General features: G+C 42.3%; 1 pseudogene; it reads right to left on the reverse strand.

Moving 5' to 3' along the window:
* Positions 1-8137: 8137 nt before the first annotated feature.
* Positions 8138-8824, reverse strand: LOC144251830 (poly(rC)-binding protein 2 pseudogene; annotated as a pseudogene).
* Positions 8825-9388: the final 564 nt, after the last annotated feature.

The raw sequence follows: 9388 nt of genomic DNA on the forward strand, positions 1-9388 counted from the left end.
GGTGCCCAGCATGTCCCTGTGTATTTCATAATAAAGCTGGGGAGCAGTTCACAGACAACAAGAAATGATAAAGGTTAACAGATGGAAGAGCTAAAGCCCTGATCTGATTATGATACACTGGAACAGCTGTGCAACTAGCTCACTGCTCCTCATCTACACGTGCAACTTAAATGTGAATCAACACAGAAACAAAAAATGTTGTCCTTTTTAGGACACCCCAAGGAACTGTAGAAAACACCTGCACATCTGGAGAAGTGTAAATACATGGAAAGAATAATAAAAAAAAAAAGCAGCCGACAAAGCTCAAGCCATCAGCATGACACAAACACACAAATACCTGGAAATAATGAAAGTCCCTAACGGGCCACAGGTCTACAATATATGAGGTTAACATTAGATTTGAGGCTGAAGGACAAAAGGATCTCTCCATGACAACAGAAATAAGTCATGGATGCCTGCTCTCACCACTTCCAGACAAGACAGCAAAATGAGAGCTAGGGATGTGGTTAAGTGGCTGAAGGATCAATTCCTGCTATCAAAAAGAAAATAAATAAATAAGAGTAATCAGGTGCATGGCTCATATTCCAGAATTTAGGAGACAGAGGTGGGAGGATCACATGTTGCATCCTACCCTGGGCAATATAGGGAGAACCTGCCTCAAAATGAAACATAAAAAGACCTGGGGATGTAGCTCAGTGGGGGAGTGCCCCTGGTTCAATCTGTACTACAGAAAAAACAAGAAAGGAATGTCCACCAGCACCCTGTGTCCCAGGGAACTGAGGAAGCTCATGCAGGCCAGGAGAAATCCTTTCAGAGAGGACCAAGACCCACATGCCCAGCACTGGCTGCCCTTGAGGCTCAGGTCTGCAGAAAACTGAGGCTGAAGGGGTATAAATAGTATGACCACGTGCTAAAGCAGCAGTCCCAGCTCCACTATCCACAGGCCCTGGAGGAGCTGAGCTCTTGCTGTTTCTTCTGTTTTCTTTCCAGCTATTTCCTCACAGAACTCCATCAAAATTCAGGCTCAACACAAGCTAAGAGAAACCCTCTGAGTACACTGAGCAACTAAACTACTGTCTCCAAAATTACTTTGGAAAGTCACTCACACAAACATGGTGAAATCTGGTGGCAGGTGGGAGACACCAGCAATCATGTGACAGTGAGTGACAGATGGAGCACACGGAAGAGCACTTAAGATGACATTCTGGCTCAATAGCACACCCACCACAGGTATGTCATGGATATATGTAGGGCACTTCAATTGAGAATAGTAGAGCACACAGCCTTTTAAACATCACAGGAAATTTGTCAAGAGCAGCCACATTCAGCTACAACAGGCATTACTGTAGAAAGCTAGCAAATTCCAACAGGTGCACCAGGAACATGGAATTACCATGGGTGTCAGTAACAGTAACAGAGCTGGGTAACCTCTAGATAACTGCCAATCAAATCCCAAAGTTCTAAACAGCACACAGTTCAAGTGTATCTCAAGATTGGTCTAAATATTTCAAAGGAAAAGAACTGAAACTGCATCATAAGAAACTTTGTGAAACAGAGCACAGGCAGAGCTTAGGGGGCATTAGAGGTGCTGAAGGCTTACATTAGAAAAGAAGAACAAAAATTAACCATTCAACCTTCCACTTCACGATCTAAAGAACAAAGAGCAAGGAGAACATACATCCGATGCTAAGCATATAAGACATCAATGAAATTAAAATCTTGAAATTAATAGAGAATCAAAATCAAAAGCAGGTTTATCATGGATATCCTTATAATGATACACCACAGTTAAGAAAAAAGTCAAAAACTTATGCAGTAGAAATAAAGGAAATCATTATCAATTCTACAGGGAGTAAAAGAACCATTAAGAAATATTTTTAATAACTGTATGGCCACAATTTGAGAAATTAGATATACTGGACCAACTCCTGGAGAGAAACAATCTGCCACAACTCACACACAATGAAGAACACACAACACGGACAGGCTAATGAAGTGATAATAACTGTAGCCAGAGGAAAGGCATGGCTCAGTGGTGTCATGGTGGATTCTGCACCAAAATAAAGAGGAAATGAAAACTATCCAAATCCCTTCTAAAAGGAGGCAGGTAATACTTCAAATTCACTCCTCAAGGTGTGGCCTATATGATATGCCATGATGTGAACAGTTTCTGGCAGCCAGGCCAGGGAAACTGCCTGGACCACAGATGGCTGAATTTGTCTCCCTGGGTACAAAGAAAATAAGAAATGATGAGAAAAGGATAAATAAGTTGGATGCACTTTGATTAAATGGTGGAGAGGTAGGTCGATTGTTTTTCTAGCTTCATTTCTTAAATTCTGTGAAATCCAAGAACAGAAAGGGTTTCTTGAGGAAATTCAGAAAACTACTTCTATAAGTGGAAAGACTAGAAAAATATCTAAGAGTAACCAAATGTTCAGGAGTCTTCAGCAGCATATAGAGAACATCATCAGGTAGTATTATAGACATAAGGTCCACACACCCCAAAATTCACAAGGTACAAGGTGAACTCCCATTGGGATGGTATTAGGAGGGGGCATCTGAGAGGGACATGGAAGTAGATGAGATCATGTATGATGCTTATGAATTATTAGTAATTTCATAAAAAAGCTGTCCTGTTTAGAAAACAGAGATGTTATTTAATAACAATTTTCATAATACTGAATCAATTTGTTAAAAAAAAGATTACATTTTAATATTTCAGGCTATTGCCATGTTTGTCTAATAAAATTTATTGTTAATCTTGCAGTTTCAGAAAACAGAAAGAAAAATAGATTTATCCACCTTCAGGAGTTCTTCATGGTTCAAAGGAATTAATATTCTTATGAATCCTTATAGTTCAAATTCACCTATCATTCCTTTTTTGGATACGCAATCACTTTCTTCAGCAACAAAAACAATTCTTTTTTTAAAAAACTCTTCTCTAGAAGCATACTTGAGACTAGGACCTGTAATTCCATTGAATTATAAAAAGGGAGAGATCGCAGAAATGTTTTCACACAGGCTCAGAGGAAGCAGAAAGGTAAACAAAGTTTGTATCAAATATAAAAAAACTAGGTATTATCTTTAAATCTTTTTATCTATTCAGAAAATTTAACTTGCTCAGCTCAGAATATGTACATTTCACATTTGACAAAAACCTGGGTCTCTAATAAGTGAGCAGATCATTTCAAAGTGAGAAAAACAGAAAGGGCTGGTGCTGAGGGAGCACAGATTTTTCTGCTCAAAGGGCAGGGAAGGTCGCTGCCAGCTGGACATCCTCCCACCTGGTCCTGCTCAATGAAATATTCCTTGGTGTATCACCCTCCCAGGAGATCTGGACCATGATTCCAGTCTATGAGGCTTTTCAGGATTGAAGAACACGTTAATGAAGTGAGTGGTTCTTATGCTCTGGGAGAGATTTTTTTTTCTCTTGCATAACTGTGAGAGAATGCCAGGTGAAGGTATCATATTTAACCTGACTCCTCAGTACCAGCATCTACAGGCTGACTGTTCACCTGTCCCCAAGAAATGGGGAAAGGGCTTAGGAAGATAATGTTCCAACAAGGGAGCTGTCTAGATAAGGCCTACTCAAAAAGATTTCTCAGGCCCAGGCCCAGGCCCTCCAGATTCTCTCTTGAGATTTTACACTCCACAAATCAGGCTGTCCTCTAAAAGGAACTACCTCAGGGCCTGAAATTGTCTGCACCTGAAGTAAACTGGGCAGCTATGGACACAATTTGGTAGCCCCAGGAAAGGACAGGAAAATGGCAGAGGACACAGGACCCTGTGAAAAGTCAAATGGAATTTCAAACCAAAGTTAATACATTACCTGTGCCTGGGAAAGATAAAAAAAGGGAGGCACAAAGTATTTTAACACTGGCATTCCAGGTGGCTGTTCTCTGCTTTCACCACATGGCAAATTTCCAAACAGAAAACAAATCTTTCATACTGGGCTCACCTGAATGCAATGTGAGGAGCAAAGAGTTGATAATACTGTGCACTGGATAGGGAGGTAGAGTATGGAAATGTGAGGAGAAAGCAAAAAATTTAAGGATCCACTGATCACCCAGGCGTGAGCTAGTTTGGAGAAAGCAAGGTGACTACTGGGCAAAAGATGGTACACAGACTCCTCAGACCAGTATCTTCCACCCAGGAGCCCCACACCTGAGGCAGGATCCATTGAGACTCTCTGCCTTTACTTCACACTGACAGCCTAAGGCTGGGGTCCACCTGTGCAGAGAGGGTTCTGCCAAAGCAGCTGCAGACCAGACAGCACACTGGGAAACCCAACCTAGACCAGCCCACACCATAACCTGAAGGAATCAAGGGCTGAGCTGTAGCAGTATCTGACTCAGGTCTGGGTTGGCTAACTCTGAAGGTGAGAGTGGGAAGCCAGAGTCCAGCCATAGCTGGTTCCCACCAGTTCTAAACAGCCCACCTCCTTCCTAAGCATACTCACCATTTCCTGCCTTCTGGGGAGTCCTGACATCCTTCCTGTGGACCTCATGACCTCAAAACACTTGCAGGTCACAGGGAGACATATCTGAGCCAGAGCAAATTGACCCTCACACAGCAAAGAACACACAGTCCTGGAGATGGATTCTGAGTTGCACAAGGTGAGAGATAAAGGTCTCTGAGACTGTGGAAGGCAACCCCTCCCACCAGCTGCCTGCTGACTGGCCAGGGCACCACAAGACCCTCTCTCACCCCAACCCAAATATGCACACTCTGGGGCCCTGACTGACAGGAGATGTATCACACTCCTGATACATAGGCCAGGAAGACAAGGTATTGGCAAAAGCCCTTTTCAAGCAGGACTTCCTCCCTGCAAGGGATCTGCCCCACCATGGGGACATTTCCACTCATGCAGAGCTGAGCCTGACTTTCCAAAGCAGGCCCTGATGGCTAGGAAGCTCTTCTGGGCACAGAGTCCCAGGCATATGTGAGGAATTACAGCCTTGGTTCCAAGGCAGCCTACCATGACCACAGAGAAGGTGTGTGCCTGGTCAGGCCTGACTGGGAGGGAAGGAGCCAGGCATAAATCACTGGGGAAGAGGCCAGGACTTCATGGGCAAGGCCTCCTCACACTTTTACTCTGTCAATTCATTTTAAGAAAAAAATAAATAAAAAGACAATCAGGGAATACAAATATTAAGTGCATAAAAGCTAATTACATGACAATAATAAAAAGAACTCAGTGAAAGAAAAAACAAATAATTGCACCAACTCAGGTAAAGAGCCTGCCTAACTCACAGTTCAGAATGAATACCCACTTGCAGAGAGGTAAACACATTCCCATGTTGGAAGTCACACTCTGCTGAAATGTGACCCCAGGAGGGTTCATTCCTGTGTCCAGGAGGGGACACCAAAGGATTTATCTCTCAGAATCCACCATGTCCCCTGTCCTATAGGTTTTCTTAATGAGAAGATAAAGGGAATCAAATAGAAGAAAGTGATACACTCAAATCTAATAAAAATGAGGCTCCTTCATGAAACTGCAACAGGGTGCAATTGCTGGTGGGACTGCAAACTGGTGCAGCCAATTTGGAAAGCAGTATGGAGATTTCTTGGAAAGCTGGGAATGGAACCACCATTTGACCCAGCTATCCCCCTTCTCGGTCTATTCCCTAAAGACCTAATAAGAGCATGTTACAGGGACACTGCTACATCGATGTTCATAGCAGCACAATTCACGATAGCAAGATTGTGGAATCAGCCTAGATGCCCTTCAATAGATGAATGGATAAAAAATGTGGCATTTATACACAATGGAGTATTACTCTGCACTAAAAAATGACAAAATCATAGAATTTGGAGGGAAATGGATGGCATTAGAGCAGATCATGCTAAGTGAAGCTAGTCAATCTTTAAAAAACAAATACCAAATGACTCCTTTGATATAAGGGGAGGAAACAAGGACAGGGTAGGGATGAAGAGCTTGAGAAGAAGAATTACATTAACAGGGTTGAGAGGTGGGAGGGAAAGGAAGTGAGAAGGGAAATCGCATGGAAATGGAAGGCGATCCTCAGGGTTATACAAAATGACATATAAGAGGAAAGGAGGGGTATGACAAGACAATACAAATGGAAGAAATGATTTACAGTAGAAGGGGTAGAGAGAGAAAAGGGGAGGGGAGGGGAGGGGAGGGGGGATAGTAGAGAATAGGACAGACAGCAGAATACATCAGACATTAGAAAGGCATTATGTCAATAAATGGAAGGGTAACTGATGTGATACAGCAATCTGTATACGGGGTAAAATTGGGAGTTCATAACCCACTTGAATCAAACTGTGAAATATGATGTATTAAGAACTATGTAACGTTTTGAACGACCAACAATAAAAAAAAAAAGATGGCTGCTCTACCTCTGGGTAAATGTCTGCAGTCTTTAAAAGAAAATTGAATTTACATAAAAGAAATATTAAAAGAAAAAAAAGACCTCACAAATAAATTAAACATGAGAAAATTACTGAAATTTTTTCCAAGAACATTGAAATACACAGAAAAATGCCCAAATTGTACTCTGTAAAAAGAAACATATAGCAATGTGGAAATAAACCAGGTTAGACAGGTGTAAGACATAAACACACATATATGGACAGTCAGAGCTAATCCAGACATTGCACTGGAATTTTCTAGTAATTTGAATTTATCCATAGTCTATAACCTGACAATGTTTTTCCAATGTGTATAACATTATAAAGTGTGCTCACTTGAGGGCCAAATTTTAAAAAAAGAATGAAATTACCAAGAACAATAAGTTAAACTGGAAACAAGTGAGGTTCCTGAAACAGGAACATGGAACGGACCTGGGAGACCCATAGCCTCAGACAGCAATAGGAGTCCAGCCAACTGAGGCAGAGAATCCACACAATGCATATTACAGCACCACAATGGTAGAGCACTAATGATAATATTCAGTTACTGAAAACTCAAATAAGACAAAACCAAGTAAAATTCTGCTTCCTTACTCATGGTTAAACTATAAGGAATGACAGAAAGAACTGGCACTGAGCTTATCTCCAGGCAGAGGTAGGGAAGGGCAGTGAGAGAGAGAAGTGGGTCCAGGGCCATTCACCTCTTTTTGGATGGGGACATATGGGTGTTTAGATTCATACTAAACTGAGAATTAAAAAAAAATTATTTCAGCGGGATATTGTGGCTCATGCCTGTAATCCCAGAGGCTTAGGAGGCTGAAGCAGGAGGATCAAGACTTCAAAGCTAGCCTCAGCAACTTAATGATGCCTTAATTAACTCAAGGAGACCCTGTCTCTAAATTATATATATATATATATATATATATATATATATATATATATATATATATATATATACAGCTGAGGATGTATCTCAGGGGTTAAGTGCCCTTGGTTTCAAACCCCAGATTGGTCAAAGGGGAGGGGAAAGAGGGGAGAGGACCTGGGAATAGAAAATATAGTGGAATGAGATGGGCAGCATTATCCTATATATATATATATATATATATATATATATATATATATATATATATATATAGTTGAACAAATGGTTTGACTCTACTTTGTGTACAACCATGGAAATGAAAATGTGTGCTCCATATGTGTACAATGAATTGAAATGCATTCTTCGGTCATGTATAACTAATTAAAATTTTAAATCACGAGTGGATGATAAAGTGTGTAGAATATTAAGATTTACACACTATGTAAAACCTGAAATCACTGACTGTTCAGAAACTACACAGATGGATCATGGGTGTTGGTGAGCAGATGAAAGGGATAAGAGATCAATCTGCATTGTTCCAGTGGCTCCCCATGTCACCTCTCTCTGAGGAAAGGCTGAGCTTGATGAAATTCTGAGCCAGGCTAGTGCTGGCAGCAGATTCAGTGATGGTGAGCTGCTATCAGTAGAACTTCCACTGGGCTCACAATATTCACCTGTGCCCCAGACATCTGAAGGATTTCATTTGTTTTGGCAGCCAATCAAGTTGTTTGGGTCACTGAGTTTAGGAGTAGCCTGACCAGGTGCATGCAAACCTGTCAGACAGCCTTTCAAATCTGAAGAGCTGGAATCAATGCTGCTTAATCTGTTATGATCATGTGTCATGGGACAATGAGACTATTGCATTGACAACTTGTGCAGCTTGGCCAAGACTAGCTATGAAATGGCAGACTGTCCTTGAAAGGCACAGGTCTCTAGAGGGGTCCCTCTAGATAGGGATTGAAGCAAATGGATGAGGTGCTGTGGGAAAAGGTTGCACTCTCACTGCCTGTGCTGTACTTCTCCTGATCCTTTGTAAATAGGACTGCAGAAGGTGGTATCTTGGCAGTAATGGGATGCCCAACCCTACAGGGGGACCCCAACATGACCATGCACATCTGTTTGACACACTCAGTGACGGTTCGTGGAATGTCTGCAATAGCAAAAGCCCACCTGCTACATTGGGGAGCATATCCTTGTCACCTGGGCTTGAGCCCCTGTGCTCTCTCAAATCTCCTTCATCTTATAACCACCTTTTCCAATAAGGGAGCCACATTGCAGGGACCACCAGTCTCACAGTGACTGGGGTCTACTGGCAGCTGTGCTACTGTTCACAGTGTTGCTGGTGTCCTCTTCCAGTTTGTCAATGATCAACAAAGATTTCAAGGTGGCATTAATGGGTCCAGCCAGTGTGACCATTCTCTCAGGACAATTTTCTGCAACATTCATATGTGCAGCACTCTCCTCCCACATCTTCTTAACTGATTCTCCTTTCAGGAAGATACTGCCATCTTCCTTTATATGCATCAGTAGCTGAATGCTGAGAGTGACATTTCATCCTCCTTTAATCCCACTGGTGTCCATGTTGAGCAGAGTTATAAGGAATTGGACTTTGAGTGCTCAACTTTGGTCACTGGTGGGGGTAAAAGCAGGTGTAGTGCTACTGAAGGAGCAAAAGATTGTGCAGGAAGAGGAAGGAGGGGCTGGAGATGAAGAATAAAGGAGCACAGAGGAGAAAGGGGGTGGAGAAGGAAGGGGTGGAGAAGGAAGGAGCCAGGATTAGAAAAAAATATGGAGGAATATAAAGGCAGGAAGAAAAATGGGAGTGAAGAAGAAAGAAGGGAGGGCTGAAGGGGGTAAAGGAGGAAGGGGAGGAGAAAGAGATGAAGGAAAAAATGAAGGGGTAGAAGACTGGAGAAAGAAGAGGGAGGATGAGGAAGTGGAGGAAGAAGAGAGGGGTGTAAGGAAGGGAGTGGAGGGAAGAGGAGAAGGTGGAGAAGAAGGAATGAAAAAGGGGAGGAGGAGGGTTGGAAGAGAAGGGGTGGAGGAGTAGAAAATGGTGGAGTTGGAGGTGAATATGGTGAAGTTAGAGGCACAAATGAAGAGGAGGGGTTGGCAGAGGATGGGGTGGAGGCAAAGGAGGAGAAA

Source organism: Urocitellus parryii, unplaced genomic scaffold, assembly GCF_045843805.1.
Source record: "Urocitellus parryii isolate mUroPar1 unplaced genomic scaffold, mUroPar1.hap1 Scaffold_240, whole genome shotgun sequence".
Classification (NCBI taxonomy): domain Eukaryota; kingdom Metazoa; phylum Chordata; class Mammalia; order Rodentia; family Sciuridae; genus Urocitellus; species Urocitellus parryii.